The 25,796-nt window shown below is 39.3% G+C and overlaps 1 protein-coding gene and 1 pseudogene across 9 annotated transcripts in view; one reads left to right on the forward strand and one right to left on the reverse strand.

Moving 5' to 3' along the window:
* Positions 1 to 25,796, forward strand: part of BNC2 (basonuclin zinc finger protein 2) — a 463,421-nt gene that overhangs the window by 89,598 nt on the left and 348,027 nt on the right. The window lies entirely within an intron of this gene.
* Positions 1,909 to 7,392, reverse strand: LOC133048420 (cytochrome b-c1 complex subunit 7-like; annotated as a pseudogene).

The following is a 25,796-nucleotide window of genomic DNA, read 5'->3' on the forward strand; positions in this document are numbered from 1 at the left end:
AAAATACACGAGAAAGCAGTCTCACGTGGGGATGCTTTGTAGTGCAAGCACACGCTCCATCTCTAAGTGACTGTCCTTCTGAACTCAGAGGCCAGAACACCCGAGTGATCATTTTCTTCCTGTTTTCTGTCCGTTCCCTTCATTCACCACATCCTGGAAGTTGACTGTTTTAGTGTGCATTATCTCTTGGAACTATCCCTGCCTTAAAAGTCTCATGACTACTGTTGAGCTCGTTGGCTCCTCCTCAATGTGGCTGCCCTCCCACAAGCTGGCTGCAGTAACTTTTCAAGCTCCCTCCCGGAAGCTGTACTCCTTGGGATTGAAGGCTTCTAAAGACATCTCTGACTTTGTCACTACTCAGCCCCAAACTTCATTCATTGCAAGCTCTCTGGTCAGAGCAAGCCCTTTACTTCTGTCTTCAGGGTCCTCCTTGAGAGGAAACTAGCCTATCTTTCCACCTCAGTCTCTGACACCTTTTATACTGTGTTTTAGCCACATCAGTTGCTGGATATGCCTCCTTTTTTTGCAGTCATATTCTCAAGGCACTTAAGGCTTTGTGCCTTGTAGGAAGTTATTTGAATGGTTATATGATACTCCAGACTAGGTTTAAAAATTCCTGAAAGTGCTTTGTCTTGTATATTTTTAGTAGTGGTAGGTGTTCAAGTACTCAGTGAAGAAAGTAGCACTAGATTGCTAGAGTTTTATGAGCACCCGTCAGCACACTGAGCCCTAGTTATCTGCCTTCCCCACCACACCCAGAGCCACTTTACAGCCAAGACTGGGCAGAGTCTCTTGGATTGAAAAGATAAGCACATTTGTTTCTCACTCCTCTATTCTTTGCATAGGATTTTTTCTTCTTGTTTTAACCAAAAATTTTGAGCTTTTTGCCACACTCACTAGAAAAAGAAAATCAGATGCTCTTCCACTACTAGTGGAGATGTATTAATCCCTTTGTGTTTGACAGTTTTCATCATTTAAAAAAATCTTCCAAAGTTTTAATGTATATGTCAAGACGAAACCTTTAAAAATTTAAGTGAATTTTAAAATTTATATTTTAAAGATCTGAAAATTTACTCACGGCTAATCAGGTGGTTGGAGAAGGAAATGGCAACCTACTCCAGTATTCTTGCCTAGAGAATCCTTTGGACAGAGGAGCCTGGTGGGCTGCTATCCACAGGGTTGCCCAGAGTCAGACACGGCAGAAGTGACTTAGCATGCATGCATGCATTGGAGAAGGAAATGGCAACCCACTCCAGTATTCTTGCCTGGAGCATCCCAGGGACAGAGGAGCCTGGTGGGCTGCCATCTATGGGGTCACACAGAGTTGGACACGACTGAAGTGACTTAGCAGCAGCAGCAATCAGGTGGTTACATAACTAAGATTTGTAATGATAGTTCTAATTTTAAAAACCTATGGCTGATTCATTTTGATGTTTGGTAGAATCCAATGCAGTACCGTAAAGCAATTATCCTTCAATTAAAAATGAAAGAAAAAATTTTAAAAGTGTTGATATTTCATTTGAATTACTCTGTTTGGTTTAATTTTTTTCATTGGACGAAAATTAATGTTGTGTTGGTTTCTGCCATACAGCTTAAAAAAAAAATTTATTTCAAGTTTTTATTTTCCTGCACCGGGTCTTAGTTGTGGCATGCAAACTCTTAGTATCTGTGTGGGATCTAGTTCCCTGAACAGAGATGGAACCCTGGCCCCCTGCATTGGGAGTGCAGAGTCTTAGCCACTGGACCACCAGGGAAATCCTTTGAATAGCTTTTATTTTTATTATAATAGATCTGTATTTAAAGTAATACATTTACAGCCTAAATAGTTCTACATTGTACATTTCAGGTTTAAACTAACTTCATAAAAATATTTAATAACAGCTGTATACACAGATTTAGACTACTAAATTATTTCTTGGCTCATTCTTCTCTCCTTTTTCTTTCCCCAGTCACCTCTTTGAGAGATGGTTCAAGGTAGAATTTATCCTCCTCATATTCTGTCCCCTGCAGTTTAGGCAGGATCTGCTGCCTCATGTGCATGGCCAGTGCTCTCAATGCGAAACTCTCTGTCGTCATAAAGGTTCTCAGGAAGCCTTCTTAGGCTTCTTTCACATCGTCATTCTCATATATTGTATCATATTGCATTAAGCCCAGTTTATTGAACCCGGCAGCATTGTAATACCCTTTAAAAATACCCTCTGGCGGCCTGCTTGATGCTGAAATGGCAGGAACTGCTCGCCATGTTGACCTGCTGCTAAGTCACTTCAGTCGTGTCCGACTCTGTGCGACCCCATAGACGGCAGCCCACCAGGCTCCCCCGTCCCTGGGATTCTCCAGGCAAGAACACTGGAGTGGGTTGCCATTTCCTTCTCCAATGCATGAAAGTGAAAAATGAAAGTGAAGTCGCTCAGTCGTGTCCGACTTTTAGCGACCCCATGGACTGCAGCCTACCAGGCTCCTCCGTCCATGGGATTTTCCAGGCAAGAGTACTGGAGTGGGGTGCCATTGCCTTCTCCGATGTTGACCTGAGACCCTTGAATTACTTTTTAAAGACATTTCTAGATAGCACGGAAGGAAGGTGAATATAGTAGTGGTTTATATAAAGTAGGGGTTTAATTCGTGAATTAATTTTAAAATTTGAGTTTGTTCTTTAGCTGTTACAATCATGTGCCAAGTAGATAATATAAAGCAGTGTATATTGTTTGAAGCTTTGATAAGGTCTTCCTAAATAGGTCTTAAAGTGTCCTGTATCATATAATTGTTTCATTAGGCCACCTGAATTTTGAGTAAATTTGTAGACTCTTGAACCTTGTAATCTGCAAAGAGTAAGCTTAGCTATAACAGGCATAAATCATTGTGATTTGCATAATTTATTTCCTCTGCATAAATATTGTACTCACATAGTAAAACTGCTGTCCTGGAAATCAGATTTTGATTGTCTGAGTATTTGTGGGGCTAGAGGAGGTTTAGGGTTATGTTTGTGTTTAGATTTAATTTCAGTGGTAAGTTAAGATTTATGGTGAGCATTGTACAGAATGTTTTATTTACTTTTTCCCAGCTTATGAATAAAAACAACATCTGAATCTGATCTTTAGGAACCAAGTTCAGAAAATATGGTATTCTATTTCGATTATTTCTCTTAATTGTGCCTTATTTCTGTTTATTTGCAAATTGTATATTTAAGACTGTAGCATATATGATACCCTGTGATTGGACATATTTAACTTTCTATTAGACTGATGCTTTCAGATTTTTGGACTCTGAAAGCAGGAGCCACATACGACCTGTGTTTTGTTCAAAGTACTAACTGACTATACTCTTAGGTTTCCATGACATGAAACACACATCTCTGGTTTACTTGAGAGGAAATGCCTCTAAGAATTAAGCATGCTTCACTTCTGTGGCAGGCTGTTTACTTCTTCATTCAGCAATTAATACATAAATTCAGTTTTTTTTTTCAAAAATATTAATCAAATGTATGTGATGTGCTATGAAGTATAGCAGGTAATGCTGAACAAAACAGAAACATTTCTTTCCCTTGCACTCAAAGTAGCTTAGAATCTAGTAGGGGAGAAAACTATGAAATTAGGAGACTGGAGTACCAGGTGATACACACTGTGGAGCCCTAAGCCCAGCCCATGTACAAGATGCATGATTCTGGAGTCTTCCCTACCCCTTTATTTTGCCGACTTAGCCAGATGAAGTGGTCTGTTGTTTAGACGCTAAGTTGTGTCCAACTCTTGTGACACCATGGACTGTATCCCTCCAGGCTCCTCTGTCCGTGTAATTTTCCAGGCATGCATATTTCAGTGGGTTGCCGTTTCCTTCTCTAGGGTATCTTCCCAACCCCGGGATCGAACCTGGGTCCGCTGCATTGGCAGGCAGGTTCTTTACCTCTGAGCCACCTGGAAAGCCCGTAGAATGGCCTAGGAACAGTGACTAAAAATGTTCTTGGTACTAGGAACAACTCTGACAAAAGCTCAGAGTAAAGAGAGCACTCAGGACGTTAGAAAGACTAGTATGTTAAAACTTAATGGCAAGCAAAACCCAGATCACAAAAACTCTCATTTTGGATCAGAACATTTTTCTTCTGCCATTTCAGTGAGGAGATGAGAAATGATGGCAGACTTATTGTCTGAGTCCCCATCTCTTAGAACAGAAATAATTTATTTTAGAAAGTTTGAATTATATGTAACAACTAAAAATGAAAAATCATTCGTAAGGTTACTTATTTTTCATTTTGTAACTATAATTTTAGATTTTTTTCCTATGCATCTTTAATTTTTTAAAGTTGAAATGATACTGAATATGCTGCTTTGCAATGGATACTTTGCACTTAATATGAAAATTACATTAATTGTCCCTCATATCTTTGGGTTTCTTATATAATATGCATTTTAATCATCATATAGTATTCTGACATGAACCATTATTTATTTATAGAATCCCTATTATTGGCAATGTAGGTTTCTAATTTTTGCAACCTTAAATGTTGCTGCAATAGAATGTATTTTATTTAAACCTTTGATTAAATCTATGATTATTTCCCTATGGTAATAAAAAGTATTTCCGTTCTTCTATGCTAGTGCTTTTTTTGTAGATATGAGCTGCTTGTTTATCACTACCATGCCTGAAAATCATTCCAGCGCTGATGACATGATGTCTTAAATCTAAAACTTTAGATCTTTGGCATTTAGACCACTGCGCTCCAAGACACCTGCTTGAAGAGCTGGGTTTGGCAGCGATTCTCATTACATCCGTATAAGTATAAGCATAAGTTACAATAGATGATTTGTGGCTGGACATGAAATGTAAGGCTAGTGTTATGTGTTGATATACATGTGAAACAATTGTATCCAGTTTTTTTTTTTTTTTTGAGTATCCACATGTCTAGAAATGTCTTATCCAGGGAATTTTTTTTTTTTTAACAGAAGAATTCAATCTGTTTTTAGGGAATGTTCTTTAGCTGCAGGTTTAAATAAACTTTTGGTCTGTGATTCAGATATATGTTTTTTGCAGTTCAGTTTTTTTTTTTAATCTTTTGGTCATGCTGCACAGCATGTGGGATCTTAGCTCCCTGACCATGGCTTAAATCCACACCTCCTGTGTTGGCAGCATGGAGTCCCAACCACTGAGCAACCAGAGAAGTCTCCAGAATATACCTTATTAGATGAATACCTCCAGAGTTAACAATTGAAAGAAAAACTGGAATTAAGTCAGCATTTTTTCTTAAAGAGGTCTAGAGGAAAATTTTGCATAGAACCAAGGAGGAGATCCTTAGATCCACTGGAGGTTTTATTTTTCATAGATGTTTATGCTGAAGTCCTGTTATCTTCACCTGCTCATCCTGTTTGTAACTTAGGCCCCAGCATCATACCCAGTAAATACTTCACCCCCCCCCCAAAAAAAAACCCACTTAAAAATAATGTGTTTATTGAGATATAATTCACATACTATGCGGTTACCTACTTGGTGGTGGCTTAGTTACTAAGTTGTGCCCAACTCTTGCGACCCCATGGACTGTAGCCCGCCAGGCTCCTCTGTCAATGGGATTCTCCAGGCAAGAAAACTGGAGTGGGTTGCCATTTCCTTCTCCAGGGGATCTTCCCGACCCAGGAATCAAACCTGGGTCTCCTGCATTGCAGGCAGCTTCTATACCAACTGAGCTACGAGGGAAGACCAAAATTTACCTATAAGATTTTTTGTTTGTTTGAGTGAGTTTTAACATATTTGGAGTTGTGTAACCATCACCACAGTCAAAGTTAGAACATTTTTATTACCTCAAAAAGAAATTTTTACCCTTTAACTATTACCCATCCCCCAAAACTGCCAACCCTTTGTAGCTGTGGACAGCTACTGATGTACTTTGTCTTTGAATTTGCCTATTTGTATTTCATACAAATGGAATCATACTGTATGTGGTATCTTATGTCTTTCATGCATATAATTTAAGAACTTGTCCCTATTTTGCCAAACAATACTTCATTGTATGTAGTATGTATCACATTTTTGTTTATCCATTTATCTGTTGATGGAGCAAATACTTTATAATATCTAGATGCATTTGTGTAGGTTTGTATTGCAGAGGTAAAAACTAAGAAGTCAAGTTGCAAGATCCCAAACTGGAGAGGCCTTCAGAGTTTGTTACTGGTGAAAGCATATTAGAGAAGTTTAGAATTAAGTTTGCAAGGTGGTTGGGTCTAAGGAAGAATATCCCATCCATCAGTACATCCTTTCAGTTCCACCTGTTGGATGCTTCTTAAATCTGCTCTTGTCTTCATGTGTCTGGTAAATTATCTAAGCAACATCTTTTGTTTGGTCACACATAACCATTACCATCCCCTAAGATAGGCAACAAAGGATTATCTCTAAAAATGTCATTTTCTCTCAGGAGTCCAAAATCCTTAACACAGGCTGTCCATCTATCCCACATTAGGCTCTTGCTGCCTTCTTCACACATCTCCCCCTCCTATTCTATGATACTGATTTTGTGCTTAATAAAGGATAATGGAATTCTTTCTGAAGTTTTTAAGTGGGTACCCTGATGCTGGTAAAGACTGAGGCAGGAGGAGAAGGAGGCAACAGAGGATGAGATGGTTGGATGACATCACCCACTCAATGGACATGAGTTTGAGCAAACTCCAGGAGATAGTGAAGGACAGGGAAGCCTGGCGTGCTGCAGTCCATGGTGTCGCAAAGAGTTAGACACAACGGAGCAACTGAACAATAACAGCCCTCAATTTCAGCTTTCATCACTCTTAAGAACTGTGTGCTAAGGATCCCTTTTGGAGCCTGGTGAAATAGAAACATCTCATGAGCTCTGGGGTGCACTATGCATCAGAAATGTGCTTGTTTCCTTTGAACCTCTTCCCTGCAAATTGGAGATGATAACTTGCAAGTTGTCGTGAAGCTTAAGGAGATGATATGTGAATGTGTCTGGCGCATAATATGTGCTTAATAAACATATGTCCTTTTCATTTTTATTTGTATTTTTGTTTGAATGTAGTGGTTTAGGTGAGTTTGATATCCCCCCTTCTCTCTCTCTTTTTTTTTTTTGCTGAAAAGAGGGATTGATACATTTTGATGATTGCCTGCAGTTTAGGACTTTTTTCCTTCTAAAATCTGTATCTTTGTCTCTGAATCCTGGTTTTGTGAAATCTCTGGAATTTCATTAGTACTTCTATATTGTGCCAACCAGCAGTACTTCCCTGGGTCCCTGCCTATAAAAAAAGCAATCTATCATTTATTGCCTTTTTTTCTAAAACATTTACATGTTTATTATTTCCACATTATGTGAGTAACTTGTTCACTTAAAAACCAAGAAACTTCAGAAAATAGAGAAATAGGGAGAAGATAAAATTCAATTGCAATCCACTTACCTGCTGTGGTCATTGTAGTTTATGGTTTTCTAGACTTTATTCTTTGCAAAAACACATATATGTGGCCATAGTTTTTGAAAAATAAGTTGGATGGTACTGTATGTTCAGTTGCTTTTTCCACTTGCCAGTTGGGGTGTTTTTCAATGTTATTATTATGCATGGGTACAGATTTGCATGTGTGCAAATCATTACGCATGTGTTCATCAAGAGTGCCCTTGTAAGGGAGTACCATGATGACTGTCACCAGTCCTCTTTGAATGGACATTTAGGTTGTATCTAACTTTTGGTCGTTATAAACAGTGTTGAAGTCACGACAATTCTGATAAGCTTTTTACCTCTTGAGTTAACAGTAATTTCCCTGAGGTTTAATGTCAGATCCAGTTCAAACCCGCCCCTCTTACCTTTCACAGACCTTTTGTAATGTTCTCACCCACAGGACAGTACTCTCTGTTCATGTTCATCTTTTGCTCTTAATTTGGTGCTTGTGTTCTAGTTTCTTCATATCCCTACCTCCATTTACCTCGACAAAATGGTGTATCTTTAGTTTGGCGCATACTGCTGTCATATCTGAGCTGTAAACTTTTAATAATTAATACTTCACATTGGTTAACATCTCTTTCCATTTTGGCATGGATCCTTATGATAAAATTCATGAATTCATTTCCATTATATTTTCCATCACATCATCTAAAATTTGGGTTTATTTAAATACCTGATTTTATTAATCTGAAAGAGAGTGCTTGTGTGTGTATGTGCTCAGTCACAAAGTTGTGTCCGACTCTTTGCAACCCCATGGACTGAAGCCCACTAACTCCTCAGTCTTTGGGGTCTTCCAGGCAAGAATACTAGAGTGGGTTTCCATTTTCTCATCCAGGGGATCTTCCCAGCCCAGGGATTGAACTTGTATCTACTGCATTGGCAGGCGGATTCTTTACCGCTGAACCACCTGGGAAGCCCAAAGAGAGCGCTTGCTTTCTTCCAAATAAAAGATTGAGTGGAGTGGTTTGCACTGAGCAGTACAATCAAAAGACACATATTTATACTAATTACCTGTTGCCCTAAACTGGGATATTCTTAAGGTGATTTTTCATCCTGTTTTGTTTTCCTCTTTTTAGGTCTGTTTTGGTTATTTGTGTGTGTGTGTGTGTGTGTATGTGTGTAGCCAGTTGATTATGTCCTTAAGCATTAGCCGTTGTAAATAATGTTAATATGACGCTTTGTAAATTGTTGAAGTAAAAGTTGTTAGTTGCTCAGTTGTGTCCAACTCTTTGCGACCCCGTGGACTGTATCCCACCAGCCTTGCCTGTCCATGGGATTTCCTAGGCAAGAATACTGGACTGGGTAGCCAGACATTCCCTTCTCCAGGGGATCTTCCTGACCCAGGGATTGAATCTGCATTGCAGGCAGATTCTTTGCCATCAGGGAATCCCGAATCATATTGTATGTTCAAGAGTCCTGGTTGTTAACCTGGAGAATGCATCTGAGCCACATGGTGGTCCCTTTCATCACAGACTGCTGGGCCTTCCCCCCAGTTTTTCTGATTCTGTGCATCACATACACAGCCTGAGAATCAGCCTTTCTAATAAGTCGCCAGGTGATGCTGATGCCACTGGTCCTGAGACTGTTCTTTGAGAATGGAACATAGAAATAATTTTTGTGTTATCTATACTCTTTGTAATTATCTATAGTCTTTTTCTCTTTATACCAGTACACAGGGCATATATAACTGAGCACGTTTTAGTAGAACCGTCTGTTGTTTCAAAAGGAAACAAAACCCCTTGTTGGCAAAATACAGAAGGATTACTAGATACAGAGCTATAGCCTGTTGTGAGTGAGACCAGTAGGCAAGGCATTCAGAGTCAGTCTTGGTTTACCTGCAGGAAAAAAAGGGATTGCTGCTAAATTTCTCTTGTTCCTCCACCTCCTGAATGTGCAGGCAAATCCTCAAAGTGTTTTTTAAACAGGTTCACCATGTCAGTTCTGTTCAGTTCAGTCGCTTAGTCATGTCCGACTCTTTGCGACCCCATGGACTGCAGCACACCAAGCCTCCCTGTCCATCACCAGCTCCTGGAGCTTACTCGAACTCAAGTCCATTGAGTGATGTCCATGGTGATGCCATCCAACCATCTCATCCTCTGTCGTCCCCTTCTCCTCCCGCCTTCAATCTTTCCCAGCATCAGGGTCTTTTCTTTCTTCTTTCTTTTTTTTTTTTCCCAGGGTCTTTTCAAATGAGTTAGTTCTTCATATCAGGTGGCCAAAGGATTAGAGTTTCAGCTTTAGCATCAGTCCTTCCAATGAATATTCAAGACTGATTTCCTTTAGGATGGACTGGTTGGATCTCCTTGCTGTGCATGGGACTCTCAAGAGTCTGAATGTTGAGTTTTAAGCCAACTTTTTCACTCTCCTCTTTCACTTTCATCAAGAGGCTCTTTAGTTTTTTGCTTTCTGCTATAAGTGTGGTGTCATCTGCGTATCTGAGGTTATTGATATTTTTCCTGGCAATCTTGATTCCAGCTTGTGCTTCATCCAGTCCAGCATGTCACATATCTCAATTAAGAAATGCTTATCTGTCTTTAATAAATGTTCAAAGTTGCTTTAATAGAGGCATAATTTTAAGGTTTGGATGAGTTAATACCCTGAAATCAGATACTTCAAATGACTTTGAGAATCAGAGCTGCAGGCAAGTGATGGTCTATATGTCAGGTCTTCAAGAATATAAGGTTAAAGAATTGAGACACCTGTATCCCAATGTTCATTGCAGCACTGTTTATAATAGCTAGGACATGGAAACAATCTAGATGTCCATTGGCAGATGAATGGATAAGGAAGTTGTGGTACATATACAGAATGGAATATTACTCATCTATAAAAAGGAACACATTTGAGTCAGTTCTATTGAGATGGATGAACCTGGAGCCTATCATACAGAGTGAAGTAAATCAGAAAGATAAAGACAAATACTGTATATTAGCACATATATGTGGAATTTAGAAAGATGATATTGAAAATCCTACATGCAGGGCAGCAAAGGAGACATAGATGTGAACAGACTTTTGGACTCAGTGGGAGAAAAGGCGAGGGTACAATAATTTGAGAGAATAGCATTTAAACATATACATTACCATACGTAAATTAGATGACCAGTGCAAGTTCAATGCATGAAGCAGGGCACCCAAAGTTGGTGCTCTGGGAGGAGCATTTAGTATGGGGGGTGCACATGTATACCTATGGCTGATTCATGTTGATGTATGGCAAAAGCCACCACAATATTATAAAGTAAGTATCCTCCAATTAAATAAATTTAAAAATTTTTAAAAAGAGTATAAGGCTGAGCCTAGAAGAAAGGAGGAGGTGAGAGAGAAATTTTAAAATAATGGGAATTGAACTGGATTCATTGGATCTAGGGTTAGTTCAGGGTGTCTTCTTGGGTGTAACTAGTAGTGGTTACACTTATGAGCATTTAGTGGCAATTTAGGCCTTTGCGTTTGAAGTTCTTTCTACCTGTTAGCTGAGATGGGGGAAATGTATATGGCCTTTTCTGGCAGGCACAGTATTTGTATTTGGATAGAAAGGATAAACTATTTGGAAAAGCACAAGAGGATCACTTGGCACGCAGGTGAGTGAAAGGTGAGGCTACAGCATCCTGGTGCAGCTGATAAGAACAGAGTACAGAATAAGATGAACAGGAAGTTTCCACTAAGCATTTCAGCCTCTCATGTTTAGACTTGGTGAAAAGGTGACTGATTCAGCCAGAGATGCTTCACTTACATTGCAGAGACAAGTCTCTGGACCTCTAAGCCTGTCACCGTCAGTTGGAATTTAAAATGTTTTTAGAAAGCCATTTTGACCCATTATTGTGTTCTCTCTCATCCCTTGTTTTTGATGGCATGACATGTGTGGTCGTCTTTTCTTGTCAGCGATTGGGAGAAAAATTTCAACAGCATGAGAAACCTTGAGGCACAGAAAATGTTTGCCTGAAGTGTTCCCATGTGAGCAGTAGACATGGGCATGTGCTAAAAGAGATGGGGGAGAAAGGCTTTTTGTTGAGAGTGACAGTAGGTAGGATGGCCAAAGTTTAGCTTAAATCCTTTCATTGCTATTGGAATGTCATCAGCCTTCATATGACACTGCCACGTTCAACTGTGTGATCTGGAGAGCTGTAGCTTGTACTGCTGTGTGTGTGTGTGTGTGTGTGTGTACAGTGTAAACATTTTATGAACTGCAGTGTCTGAGCCATCCGTCTGTCTGGGCAGGAATCTCCCTTGATAGTAAAAAGAACAGCAATCAGGACAGAATTGGTCAATGCGGCATGTCTAATGGTGGGAAGATATTTGAAGGACTCACTATAGACACAATAGTCTCTCTAAATAGCCTCTTTGCACCCGGAGTCTTATTGCAAACAGGTTCATTAAGGAGAGACATTCTGACACACAGCATCACAGTAATGAAAGTAGCTCTGTTTTTCTAATATTGTATCTTGCCACTTCAGTTATGCTGCTAGTACAAGATTTCCCTTGTGTTGTTGTATATTTCTCCAGAAAAAGAATCAGTCTTCATAGAATATACAATTATTTTGTACAGGAATGTATAACTCATACCTAAGATCCAGTTCTCCCTGTTTATGTGCACTAGTGCAAAAATAATTGGCAAACACATCTTCCAGACCAAAAGATTCCAGCACCTTCAATTTGTTGGGCTGGAAGATGTTGAACTGGAGTTATAATAAACTTTAAAAAAATGTGTAATGTTCAAAATGGATTTGTGATCAATCATAAAAGAAAAAAAAATATTAGCACAGTTTCCCATGAGGTGTAATTTTTTTTTCCTAGGGTTTTAGCCAACTCCAGCATAGTATCTGTTCAAAGAGAAGGAAAATGCAAAAGGTTTTCATCCACCCAGCTTTACATATAACTACAATATGATGACTTAAGCTATTGGATTTTCTGCCTGTTAATGTACAGCATGAACATTATGAACATGGAAAAAAAAGGTTATATTGGTTTAAAAGTGGATATGGAAAATTTAATGTGCTCAAGTGGGAACAATGGCATATTAAAAAAAAACACTCATGACACAGATCTAATAATTCACTTGCCCCTGTAGGAGAAAGGGTATCAGCTCTGATACTGGCTCATAGTTTATTTTTATATACACCCTTGGTCCCTGCAGTATACCCCGCGTGTGGGTTCCAGAGAAAAGAAAGAAAATAACCTGTAGGGAAATCAGCTTGGAAACCTTTCATTAAATACATTGTGCTCTGTATTGTGTCGTTCACAGAATCTTCAAGAAATAAAGAAAGGAAAAATCTCTTATCAGTCTGCATGTGTGAAATATTATATTTGAATACTATCATTTGTTTTAAGATTAAGGCTGAGGCTGCAAACATATTAGTTATTATTCACTTACATCTGGTAGATAGTGTAACAGGGATTTAAAAATTCTTTTTTTTTTCCATTTCTAGTCCCCATCCTTCTTTTTGCCTTCCTCTTCCCCCACAGACAATGGCAGAGATACCACTTAAACTTAAAATGATTCTGGCTGCAGTATTTTCATGTTGGAAATGTTGCCTCCTTATAGAGGACTGGGATGGTGAGGGTAATAAACTTCAGTGTTAAAATTCTTGCTGAAGTTTTATCTGTCATTTAACAAAAGATGCATTTCTAGGGGAAATTGAAGAAAGTGTTAAATATATCCTTTCATGAGAAAAATATACACGGTAGAGGTGTTAACTGTGAAGAGTGACACCTTTATCAAGTTGAGTGTCCTTTGGAGTAAGGCTTTGTCTTGTCATTATAGTTCATGTACTGCTGTTGGTGGGCCTTTAAAAATCTGTAAACGTCTTATCTTTTTTGCTGACTATTCATGCAGGATACGCTAGGCAGGCCAACTGTGACACATATTCTGCCCATGCTTGTAGCTGTCTCCTGGACGAAAATGAACACACATTTTAGACCTAAACCTTGGGTGCCATATAACAGTATTTAGTGAGCTTCTGGGATAGCAGATACTAGGAGATGATCTCAGATATCCAGAAGCACTTTGTCCTCCACAGTCTGTTGGAAGATTTCTTATTTCAGAAGTAGCTTGTGTTGAAAAATCTTGCTTTAAGTATAGAGCATCATTAGCACCAGAATTTTCTCAGCATCACAACGAACTTCTGTGTCCAGGAAGCTCTTTCCACATGACAGTGGTAAGAGGTCCTGGTGACCAGATGCATATCATGAGGCAGGCATTCTGTGAGATGCTTTGTGTGAATCAGCATCTGGTCTTCACATGAAGCTGCTGACGTGGAGGCTCCTTCTCTCCCTTTTGCAGATGAGGAAACTGTGTCACTAATAAGGGACAGTGCTGGGTTTTTTCAGATCTCAGCCTGATCCTGTTCCCAAGGTCATACCCTTCACTATTATTTGAAGTCACGTCCTAATCCTCCACTCCTCTCTTCCTTGGCTTTCAAGCCTGTATAGTGACTGTTTCCTGTCCTTTGGGTTTATCATCGACCCTGCCACCTACTAGCCAGGTGACTCTGCTGGCCCTTTCCCTGTCAGTCAAATGAGAGAGAGCAGTCCCCTTATTTAGCTCGCTTGAAGCACACATACATATTATTTATTGGTCATCCTCTTTATGCCAGGTGCCGTGCTAGAACCTCAAGTCCAGCAGGGACATGGACAGACATGGTCCCTGCCCCCCAGAAGCTTGCAGGCCTGTGGGCGTGTCAGGACACTGAAAAGCTTTACAGAATGAATTAGTTATGTGCTGCCTGTCTAAACCATACATAGATGTTAAACTGACTTCAAGTTAAAGCTACCCATCTAAACAGATATTGGACTTTTCCTATGGGTCATACTCAAATAAACCTTGCTTTCCTTGGCATCACTTGGATGCCAGGCTTTTTGCCTAAATCGTCTTCCATTGTTCCCCACTGCAGGTTTCTGAAAAATCAGAAACCTGAGAGTTTGCCTCCTGTCTCTTTCTCAGCCTCCCCCACTTTTCTTCTCTCCTCACTTCCACTGTCTCCCTGTGCTTCCATTCCTTTTTTTTTTTTTTTTTTTTTAATATTTATTTCTTTGGCTGCACTGGGTCATAGTTGCTACCCGAGAGATCGTCATTGCCCTGTAGCATGTAGGATCTAATTCCCTGACCAGGGATCGAACCCGAGTTCCCTGCATTGCAAAGTGGATTCTTAACTACTGGGCTGCCAGGGAAGTCTCACCCTCATTTCTTAGTGTTTTGCTTTCCATCATTCTCTTAAGTTTTCAATTCCTAGATCAACCCCTCCTTCAAATCCTAGCTCAGTCTTCACTACTTCAAGTCACACTCCTCTTGTGATGTTCTTTTAAAACATGAATCCCGATTTTACATTTATCTTTGCTGTGTGGACAATCTGTTTTCTCCAGCTAGACTGAAAGTTCCCTCAGAGGAGGGACTTTGTCTCTCTAATATCCATCCCAGGCACAAGTCTGTTTTCAAATAGTGGATTAAGATGGATTTTTCCCCCTCATCTTCTGTAACAGTGCTTTCAGCTCTAATATTTGTTTTATTCTACCTACATGTCCAGTAGACCAAATGTACCAAACATATCTTCCCAACTCTTCATTTCCTCCTTTTCTCTAATTCTTTAAAATTTCTATTTTATTGAAGGATAGTTGATTTACAATATTGTGTTAGTTTCTGCTATATAGCAAAGTGATTCAGTTATGTATGCATACTATATATATACATTCTTTTTTGTATTCTTTTCCATTATGGCTTATCACAGGATACTGAATATCTGTTCTCTATCTAATATTAATAGTGCGTGCATGCATGCTAAGTCACAGTTGTGTCCGACTCTTTGTGACCCTATGGAGTGTAGCCGGCCAGGCTCCTCTGGGTATCTGATAATCCCTAACTAGTCCATCCCTCTCTAATTCTTAATGTCTCCATTGTTTTCATCAAACTAGAGAGCCTCAGTTCCTCCCACTTCCTCCTGTCCTCCCCTGTCTTGCATAGGATGACCTCGTCAGGAGAAGATTCCCTGGGATTTCTCATCACTTCTGTACCTTCTCTGTCACCTCTGGGTGTGACCTCTGATTTCCTTGTTAAAACCACATAACTGATCTTTTCGCCTCCTACCCTAAATGAGTAATCCTGCCAAAACACAGATCTGCCCATGGCAGGTCTTAAAAGCCTTTGCTGGTGAAATGATACTGTGTCTGGGATTTACTTTAAAATTATCCAGCGGAGGAGGGCGGTTAAAGGGATTAGGTGAGTGCAGGTGAAACAAGACTGGCCCAGCGCTGATCATTGTTGAAGTTGGTGGTGTGGTTCACAGGGGCTTGTTACACTATTTGCATTTGTATATGTTTGAAAACATCAATAATAAAATTAAAAAATAGAACACGGCAAACTTAGGGTGTGCACCATATAAACTCTGACCTCCTTGGCAGAGCGCTCCATGCTCTCATGGTACCCCCCACCCCGTGGCTCCTTTGGCCTCTCATTTCCCTCAACTCTGGTGGCTGACTATTCTGCAGTTGTTACTCTGCAGTCGTCCCTGCCCTCAGCATTGATCTCCCAAAGGGCTCAGCTCTACTTCTCTCTGGCCCCCTTTGCTAGCCTGATTGGGATCTTCTCCCCCATCCTTTTGATGGACCATCCTTAGAGCCCAGAGTTATTTCACTGGCAGCTCAGCTGGTAAAGAATCCACTTACAATGGAGGGGATGCCGGTTCAATTTCTGGGTCAGGAAGATTCCCTGGAGAAGGGATAGGCTACCCACTCCAGTATTCTTGGGCTTCCCTGGTGGCTCAGACCGTAAAGAATCTGCCTGCAATGCAGGAGATCTGGGTTCAAACTCTGGGCTGGGAAGGTCCACTGGAGAAGGGAATGGCTACCCACTCCAGTATTCTGGCCTGGAGAATTCCGTGGACTGTACAGTTCATGGGGTGGAAAAGAGTCGGACAACCCTGGGCAACTTTCACTTTCTTCTGGAGCCCATCATTTTCTTTCTTTGTGCATAGTCTAGCCCTCTCCTCACTGAGGACTGCCCCAACCAAAAAGATTCCCACTCTCCCACCTCCAATTTTCAGTTCAATGAATGTTCATTACATGCCTGTTGAGTGTCAGGCAGCTAATGGATGCTTGAGATTAAATCAAATAGTTACTTCTGGCTTGTAATATGGAGAGAACCCACCAGCCAGCATTTTGGGCAAAGCTTGGCAGTGGTTTCCATCTGTCCTCTTCGCTCACGGACCATCCCAGACTTCTCCAGGAATAGGGTGCATATTGTGAAGAGATGCACAGGTAAATGCTATACAAATGCAAGGAAGCCAAATACTGTTAGCACCTGAAGATAAATCCCTTTGCTCAACTTTTTGTCTGTTTTTAAAGGTGACTTTTAAAACTGTCAGGCTCTGCATTTACACTTAGGAAGTCTCCTTTCCTTCCCTGATCCACTCTAGAAGCAGGACTGGGAAGCTGTTTTTGTGGGAGATCACAGCCAGCCTTCTGCCAGAGCCCACCCAAAGGTCCTTCCACTGGGCTCTAAAGTGAGCAGAAAAGTAATCCTCTCCCTAGCTTTATAATGTATCTTCACTTATTTCTGGCCACTTGATTATTTCAAACACCAGTAGAACTCTTGAGCCCAGAGGTAAAAGTAGAAAAGGTATAAAGGATTTGAGAAATGAACAGGTTTTTGTGGCTTGGAGAAATAAAAGACCAAGGTATGAGTTAATCCCTGTTCTCAAACACATGAAATAATTTTACCTGGAAGGTGGTACCAGCTGTTAGCCATTTGAGCAAAAACAAACAAAAGGACTTAGGTTGCAGCTGGAGGGATTTTAGGTAGAAATTTTTCGTTAAGTGGGTCTAGGTGGGAACTGGATTTCCATCCCAGTAGATTGTTGATTAAGGTCCAGCATGGAGGGCAGTAAGGTGGATTTGAGGAATTTGAGCATCCTCAAAATCAGGCTTCATGATTACAAAATCAGCTGCTGTGAATACCCTTCGTGCCCAGAGCTGCAGAGGTAGGGTTCCCCTCATTCCTCACACCCTCCCCCAAGTTGAAAGAAATTAGCTTCAATTAAAGAAAATAGTGATGGATGGCTACAGAGATAAATATGATATATTGCACAGGAGAAACTGCATTAAAAGAACATTAAAGTTGGGACAGAAAGCACTGAAGGTAAAAAAATTCACAGTTAAGGTTGAAAAGTGATATCGTTTACATCGCTGCTAATGTGTCGACCTAACAGGACACATTAAGAAATTATGAGGGTGCTCTGTTGTGTTAAGAAGTAAATTTTTTGACTTGACACACTCAGCTTAATCCACGATTTCATTGCCCAGCTTTAATTAAGGCATTGTCCACGAATGATTATAGCCCATGGGAAAAAAACCTGTTACTTTTACCGGGTGAATTTTGGTGTTTGTTTAAATATTAAGTTTTGGAGGGGGCCAGGTGGTGATTCTGGGACTCTCTGCATTTCAATACCTGAGCATATTTTAGTTTTTCTTAAGTCAGTAATTTTTTTGAGAGGCACTAGTTTTATTTTTTTAACTAAAATATTAGTAATAACTTGATAATAGTCTAATGTTGAATATTTTTGTATATTTTTTAAAGCAAAATTTAGCTTTTATTCTTTCTTTGGGTGAGTTTTTGCTGCTGAAGAGTAGATCTGAAATTTCATGTGTACTTTAAGAAAATTGTTGCATTACAGGGCCCGTTTTCAGGGTCAAATCTAGTCACATTTGTAATTTATACAATCACATCGTAATACTAGAAATCCTCCTTAAAGTTTTTGTCTCATAAGATCTATTTGTTACTTTGTTTTTTTGGTGTGTGTATATATACATGTGTGTTCCTCATATCAGGGACAAAAATCTCTCAAATGGGTGTGAATATAGACTATAACTGGAGTAAATATGTATAGTAGAACTTGCATAATACAAAAGTTAATTCTTAGTTTTTTTGGTTATTGTTTTTTTGAGTTCAAGAAGTTCCTTTATTGACCATAAGCTTATTTGTGAAAGGGGACAGTGAAAATTAACCTATTTCTGAAATCACCGAGCTGTGAAGAACAAATCAAACTTAGCAAATTTAGATGCCAAGTGTTACTATTGTGGCTTTAAAGTGGAAAGAGAATTTTTTTTTAAATTTATTAAGGAAAAGAATTTTAAGTATGTACAGGTAAATGAAATCACCAACTTGTATACTTCGACAGTAAGAACATAGATGGGTTAAAAATGTTCTGTTGGTGGGACTTCTTCAGTGGTCCAGTGGCTAAGACTCAGTAGTGCTCACAGTGCCAGGGGGTCAGATTTGATCTCTTGTCAGGGCACCACATCCCACATGCTGCCACTAAGAGTTTGCATGCCGCAGCCAAAGATCCCGCATGCCAGAAGGTAAAAAGATCCTGTGTTTCAACTGAGACCTGGTGCAGCCAAATAAATAAAATGAAAAAAAAAAAAGTCATATTAGTCATTTAAGGAAGGAAATCCAAGCCACAATTATTATGGAAGTTTTCTATTTTTGTTAGATTAAGGGTGAGTCTTATACAGGAGTTTATGAAATTGCCCTAAGTGCAGTGGTTGTTAGCCAACAGAATTTACTGCATACTGACCTAGGTGATATTAATTTGGATGCATGGCAGGAATATAGTCATGGCCTAATCACAGATTTTAGGTTGAGCTTCCTCCCAGATCAATGAGTTTGTGCTTCCAATTAATTAAAGAAAAAGTTCAGGAGGCCAAAAATTGAGAGAGAGAGAGAGAGAGGGAGGTGAAATTTAGGTCACTTTTTTCTAGTTGTTATTCTGGGACACCATGCATAGTCTGTTTCTTAGTACAGAAAAATGACATCGGTAAGCCCATTTGGAGTTTTAAATGTAATATAAGTGTAGTGCATCATCATAAGTATGCAAACATGTTTTAAAACAGGGTATTGTATGGAAGTAATTACTGGCAGTGAGTGAGCTACACACCCCAAAGAATGGGTTGGGGCCAAAAAATGAAAGATTTCTAAATAGAATTACTTTCATGTGGGTGGGAAAGAGAGCAAGGTTAACTTTTATTAGGGACCAATCCCAGCTCTTATTTTAATTCTGATCACATACTTGGTAACCCAAATAAATAAGTAATAAAGAGATTTCATGTTAGGATGAGGTTATTTTTTTCCCCTTGGTACAGTCTTCCAGTGGGGAGTTACTGTTTTAAGGCAGGAGGGTATGACATACATGAACTTGAACATGACCAAATGCATGGAGAGCTCTGCGTTTTCAAACTTTGGGCCTTGTAATGGTTAAAGATGTTGTGACACAATACTTGATCATTCTTTAGCTGGGTATGTTGTGTTCATCTTTCACAGATTTAATAGGATATAGGAAGGTTTGATTTTATCATCTGGAAATAACAGGCTCTTTAGTTTTCTTCCCCTCTCAACCACCATGGAGAAGACCCTGTTAATAGGGTCTCTTTCCTTTCCCTTTCATCCTGTATATTTTGTTTATTCTCCAACATCACATGATATCATCCTTATTTCAAGGCAACTTTGCATTGTAATATTTACCCCCCCCCCGGGTGGGGGCAGGGGTTGGATCTTAAAAGTTGAGGGGAGGAAAATTGCTGTATATGGAAATCATTTTTTATATGATTTCTGACAGATTCTTTGGAGCCCTTGGGATGCCATCGATTCCAATTTCAAATAGATTTCTTCCCTCAAACCAGTGTCACTTAAGCCGCAAAGTGTTAGTCACCCAGTCGTGTCTGACTCTTTGTGACCCCAAGGACTGTAGCCTGCCAGGCTTCTCTGTTCATGGAATTCTCCAGGCAAGAACACTGGAGTGGGTTGCCATTCCCTTCTCCAACGGATCTTCCTGACCCAGGGACTGAACCCTGGTGTTCTGCATTGCAGGCAGATTCTTTACTGTCTGAGCCCCCAAGGAAGCCCATTATCCCCAAACCAGACAGTTATTTTGGGTTTAGACTTCACTGAGCAGCCATCCAGCAGCCCCTTAACTGTTATCAGGACACAGTATTGATGAGTGAGGCTTGGTCAAGTTACTTAACCTTTCTTCCTTGATTTTCTATCATGTCGACTGGAAATGATTATATCTGCCTTTGATCTCATAGTGATGCTTCAATCCATTAAAGTCATTAAGCACTTTAAATAAGGTATAAGACACTAGATGCAAGGCATCTTCATTACTGTTACTATAACTGTTACTTTAGTTAGTGTCATATACAAAGGGGAGCTTTCTGAATGCTAAGTAGTTAAGTCTCAGAATGAGCTCTCTGGACTCCATGGTTGATAGCGGACTTTAAGAGGTCAGGTTACCTATGTCCCTACTCTGGAGGCCAGGCTTTGTTCCTCCCGGCTTCTGTAAATTTGGGGAACAAAAAGCAAATACAAAACCAAGAACACAAAATTGAAAAAGAAAATTGAGGAGGCAATGGGAGATGTGTGTGGTCCACCTCCTATTCTTTCCCAGCAGTTGCTCTTGGTGTTGAGCTTCCTAAAGTGTCAACTCCTTTGGAACCTGTCCTGATTATTCATCTCTCTTTGCTGTGGAACGTTTGTTCACGAGTTATAAAGTGGATTGTGGGCTTTGATTCATCCCCATTTACAAGGTTCATTTTCTTTGCTTTTTTTTTTTCTGAAATACAATTTCTCTGAGAAAGAGAAAAAAAAGTTGAGAGAGTAGGTGAAGGTTTTTGAATGTTTTTGGTTAGTGTTCAAGGGCATTTGTGCAAGATGACTGTTTTCTAGATTGCAGCCCCCTCTAGCATTTTGTTTTGAATGCTTCCTCCCTCACATCTCATATAACATTCCAGAAGGAAGTTGCACTTCTGTATGGCCTTGGATGGCACCAGCTTGAGGTTGTCCCTGAGAACATAAAAGATCAACCCTCACCTCCCAGAGTGAAGAATTTGCTTCCTGGAGCCTAGGTTCTTTTGCTCTCACAGGTGTCACTTTTCTAAAATAACCGACTCTGTCCTTTGTCTTTAACTTTCAGAAACGACCATCACCACATGTTCATGCTTTTTAAAGTTTTGATACTCTGATTTATTTTGTGTTTATTCTTATGCTTCATCTACGTGTAGCTTGGTGGCATGTCCAGTTGGATCAGCTACAAAGCATTAATCCCTCAAACACTTTGGCTTGTAGGTGATGAAGTACAAAAGAGTTGTGATATGGTCTGAAGTATAGGATATTTCTGTTCGTCAAAAAAACTGTGTGAGGCAGGCTTAGAGAATGAAGTATGGTTACCAGGGAGGAAGGATGAGGGGAAGGGATAGTTAGGGAGTTTGGAATAGAAATGTACAGACACTATATTTTAAATGGATAACCAACAGGGACCTACTGTATAGCACAGGGAACTCTGCTCAGCAGTTATGAGGCAGCCTTCCCCTGTAGTTTGGGGAAGAAGGGATATGTGTCTATATATGGCTGAGTCCCTTCACTGTTAACCTGAAACTCACAACATTGTTAATTTCCGAAACTTCAATACAAAGTAAAAAGTTTAGAAAGACTCTGTGATGAAGCCTACAGAGACAATTACAGGTACTGAAGAATTAAGAAGCCCCAAAATACATATGGATTGGTACAAAGAAGTTAATTCAACATTTTTAAACCTTTCTTCAGTAGCTAGAATCCTAAAGTTGCAAGTAAGTTGCTTTTAAATATGACTAGAGTGATAGGCTTTTCCAAGTCTCCCCTGCCTCTCAAGTATTAAGGTCTAACAATGGATTTTCTGGTATTGATTTGGAAACTCTTAGATGAGATCATAGTTTTGTATTTAAAGAAGCACTGTTTTGGGGTGGAGAGGGGAAGAATACAATTACATGAAGTTGAGATTGTTGTGGAAAATCAAGGACATATGGTTACATTGGTATAATATTGGTTTTTCAGAATCAAGAGTAACACAAGTGGAATTACCTCTTAAATTGTGGCTAGCTATTGCTACCTTGTATACCTGAAGTACATTTTTCTTTTAATACACGTGTGGAGCTTGTGGAGTGTGGGTCAGGGCTAACAAATCTTTTTTTTTTTTTTAATGTTCTTATGTTTTTTGAACAGATACTGGAGCACCAACTGTTTCTCCCTTGTCTTTCTCTCCTCCTCCCCACATTTCTTGTCAACAATTTCATATTTTGTTGTTATTCAGTTTTTCAATACAGTGTCAATATTCAACACAGAATCATATATTCTGCATTACAGATGGATTCTTTACCATCTGAGTCACTAGCATAGCACAAATAAATAGATGAATAAAATAAGTAATATAAAAATCAACTTTTCCCCTATTGAGAATGCATGATTTAGACCCCAAACTTGAATGTATTAGAGCCCTAACAGAATTTAAAGCTGTTTGCCATGCTACTGTCTCCTTTGTGGTTAGATACATCTCCTGGGGCGTTCACAAATGACCTAAATGGATTCTTGTGACTTTTTTTTTAATTTCCTGAGAGTTCAAATTGGGTCAACCTTGGAGGTACCTCAGAACCAGTGGGGCAGTGGAAATGGATGAGTGTGAAATAGGAGCCGGCTATGTGGTTATAAGAATTTCCTAGTATTTGTGTTCTTGTAATTGATAGACAGAGTTGGATTTATCTTGGGTTGGGCTATTTCTCAACCTTTTTTTTCACTATCAGGGCCTAAGCAGCCTTTTAGACATTTTGTCCTAATCATTGCCTACCGCCACAAACCTGCCATTACATCCTAAGGATTAAGATTTTGTTGAATAGAGTTGAGCTTCTGCAGACCACAGATAACTGTAATATCGAAGATAAATAAATGTGTTACTTGACCTATGACCTATGTGTTAGTCACTCAGTCATGTCCAACTCTTTGTGACTTCATGGAGTGCAGCCCTCCAGGTTCCTGTGTCCATGGAATTCTCCAGGCAAGAATGCTAAAGACAGTAACCTTCCCTTCTCCAGGAGATCTTCCCGACCCAGGGATGGACCTTGGGTCTCTTGCATTACATATGGATTCTTTACCATCTGAGCTACCAGTGTGGCTCAGATAAATAGATGAATAAAGTAAGTAATATAAAAATAAGTTTTACCCTGATTGAGAATGCATGATTTAGATCTCAAACTTGGATGTATTAGGTTGGTGCAAAAATAATTTCAGTTTTGCGTTGTTGAACTTTGCCATTTGATCTTGGAATACGTTCCTAAATAAATGCGGTTATGTTATATATAATATCATTTTAAAGTGCCTTCTTCATTTTGTTTCTTTGCTAATGACTTATTACTTGCTGCTTATTTTATATTTATTTTAGGCTATAGAAATGACATTAGACAAAGAGCAAATTCGAGCGATTTTTTTTATTAGGGTTCAAAATGGTCATAAAGCAGAAGAGACAACTCGCAACATCAGCAACGCATTTGGCCCAGGAACTGCTAACGGACGTACAGTGTACTGGAAGTTCAAGAAGTTTTGCAAAGGAGACAAGAGACTTGAAGATGAGTGTAGTGGCCACCATAGGAAGTTTTCAACAACCAACTGAGAGCCATCATGGAAGCTGATCCTCTTGAGTTGCTGAAGAACTCAGTGTTGAGCATTCTATGGTCATTTGAAATTGGGAAGGTGAAAAAACTGGATAAGTGGGTGCCTCATGAGGTGACAAGAAATTGAAAAAATGGTTCTTTTGAAGTGTTATCTTTTCTTATTCTATACAACAACAACAAAAAATTTCTTGATCGTATTGTGACATGCGAGGAAAAGTGGATTTTATACCACAACTGGTGAAGATCAACTTGGTGGTTGGATCAAAAGGAAGCTCCAAAGCACTTCCTAAAGCCACACTTGCACCAAAATAGATCATGGTTACTGTTTGGTGGTCTGCTGCCAGTCTGATCCACTGCAGCTTTCTGAATCCTGGTGAAACCATTACATTCAAGAAGTATGCTCATCTTCTTCTGAAGCAAACCAATTGGATGCAATGAAAACTGCAATGCCTGCAGCTGGCTTTGGTCATCAGAAAGAGCCTAATCTCCTCCATGACAATACTCCACCACACATTGCACAACCAGCACTTCAAAAGTGGAACAAATTGGGCTACAAAGCTTTGCCTTGTCCACCATATTCACCTGACCTCTTGCCGACCGACTACCACTTCTTCAAGCATCTCAATGACTTTTTGCAGGGAAAATACTTCCATAACCAGCAGGAGGCATGTCAAATCCTGAAGCCTGGATATTTATGCTATAGGAATAAACAAGCTTATTTCTCATTGACAATAATGTGTTGATTGTAATGGTTCCTATTTTGATTAATAAAGATGTGCTTGAGCCTAGTTATAATTTAAAATTCACATCCAAATCCTCAGTTACTTTTTATCAACATAATGCAGTAGTTTTGGCCAGTTTTATTGAAACATAGTTGACATCTAACATGTAGGTTTAAGGTCTGCTTGTGGTGATTTGATACATGTATATATTGTGAAATGATTCCCACAGTAGGGCCAGCTAACATTTTCATCCCTTCACATAATTACCTTTTTTGGTTGAAGATGCAAAAATTATTCAACAATTTGTCTATTTACTTTCCAACCAATAGTGAGTACATTTTCTGCAAGTCAGTAGTGAGTACAGTTGTAGTTCTTTGGTAATTACTAGTCATCTTGAGAGGTTACGTTGACTTTGCCTTTGACACCTTAGTTTTCATATGGAGATGGTCACTTAGCACCATGCCTAGATGGGTTTTGTTAGGAAACTTGTGTCCCATTTTCCCCCATGGGTTGTGGGAGTAGATGGGCTTGCAGCTGGTAGCTATCACAGATTTTTTTCATTATAAAATTAATACATTCTTATTGCAGATAAAAATCAGAAAAGTCTTAGCTCATAAGAGTTTGTTTAAGAATTGAGCTGCTCTGATATTTACATACTTATAGCTTTAAGTGTGACTGAGGTATGCTCTCACAGATTTAAAATATGCAATAATAAAACTAAATTATGTATAAATAGCATGATTATGAATGAAGGTTCTCTTAAAAGTTTATTTTCAGCCAATATTTAGTATTCCTCTTTTTTTATTCTTATGCATTGCGAGGGACAGTAATATGATTCACGTTGAAAATGGCCAGTCCTTTTCTGTTTGAAACCTTACATTTTAACAAAATGATAAGATTTCAGAGATTAAAAAATTGGAAAAAAATCTGTTTGGTGGTTTTTTCTATCCCTGAAGTCTTAAAAGTAACCATGTATACTTAAAGTCCTTTCTAATATATATACAGAAAACATACTACCCTTGAATAAAACCGCTTCAGGTGTGCTACTTAGAGGTTCCTCTCTGAAAAAAACTTTTCATAATGAAATACAAAATATTAAAAAGCAATTAACTAAATAAGTCTCAATTCCAATTAGTAAGATTTTTGCATGAAAATCACATTTTCCTTCTTACTGAAGTATGCGAGTCAAGCCAGCTGTTGCA

This window comes from Dama dama, chromosome 29 (assembly GCF_033118175.1).
Source record: "Dama dama isolate Ldn47 chromosome 29, ASM3311817v1, whole genome shotgun sequence".
NCBI classification, from domain to species: Eukaryota; Metazoa; Chordata; class Mammalia; order Artiodactyla; family Cervidae; genus Dama; species Dama dama.